The sequence below is a fragment of the Orycteropus afer genome, unplaced genomic scaffold, assembly GCF_000298275.1.
Source record: "Orycteropus afer afer isolate SDZICR_OR568_19922 unplaced genomic scaffold, OryAfe1.0 scaffold00989, whole genome shotgun sequence".
In the NCBI taxonomy this organism is placed as follows: Eukaryota; Metazoa; Chordata; class Mammalia; order Tubulidentata; family Orycteropodidae; genus Orycteropus; species Orycteropus afer.
Genome location: NW_006922576.1, coordinates 170,771 through 171,775, shown reverse-complemented (window position 1 = coordinate 171,775; position 1,005 = coordinate 170,771). Strand labels below are relative to the sequence as shown.

General features: G+C 42.2%; 1 protein-coding gene across 1 annotated transcript in view; it reads left to right on the top strand.

Annotated features, from left to right (window-relative positions):
- Positions 1-1,005, top strand: part of SUPT5H (SPT5 homolog, DSIF elongation factor subunit) — a 31,367-nt gene that overhangs the window by 17,977 nt on the left and 12,385 nt on the right. The gene's annotated exons all lie outside the window — the stretch shown is intronic.

Genomic DNA, 1,005 nt, shown 5'->3' with positions numbered 1-1,005 from the left:
TTCATAGATGAGTTCATAAAATGTCTCCTATTTTTTGGAAGAGTATGAGAGAGAGGTATTAATTCTTTTTTAAACATTTGGTAGAATTCACCAGTGAAGCCATCTGTCTTAGACTTTTCTTTGTGGAAGTTTTTTTTGATGACTAATTCAATCTATTTGTTATAAACCCATTGCCATCAAATTGATTCCAATTCATAGTGACCCCCGTTGGGTTTTGAGGTGGCAAATCTTTACCAAAGTAGATGACCCTGTCTCCCTTCCACAGAGTGGCTGGTGGGTTTGAACAACCAACCTGCTGGTTAGCAGTCAGATACTTTTGGCACTATGCCACCAGAGCTCCTTTAAACAGGCTTAGAGACAAGGATTTACAATACTTCACAAGATGGAGGACTGTGGCTAGAAGGGCCACACACAATAAGCAATTCACTGCAGTGCACCTGGACATTAGCCATATTCTTTGTAAGTTGGAGAACATACTTCTTATGACTTTAATCTGTTTAAATTTATTGAGACTTGTTCTGTGACGTCACCCTGGAGAGTGTTCATATGCCTTTGAGCAGAATGTGTAGTCTGCGGTTGCTGGGTGTCGGTTTGCCAGATGTCTGTTGGAGCTGGTCCTGGTCAAGTCTGCTCTTCCCTGTGGGTCGTCTACCTGGGTGTTCTGTCCGTTGTTGAACAATGGAGTGGGGATTGAAATCGCCGGCTGTTACTGGTGACGGGCCTCTGTCCCTTTCGTCCTGTCATGTTTGCTTCAGGTATTGGGGGCTGTTAGGAGCACTGTATACGTTGATAATTGTTAGACCTTCTTGATGGATTGACCCTTTTATCCTTTTAAAATGTCTTTTTGTTTTTCACAACAATTTCTGTCTTAAAGTGTGTGTTGCCTGCTATTAGTGCAGCCACTCCAGCTGTCTTTGCTTCTGGTTGCTTTTGACACATGATGTATGTATGTTTCTATGTCACTGCAGGTTCCTGTTGGGTTTGTTTAACTGCTCTGTTGTATTT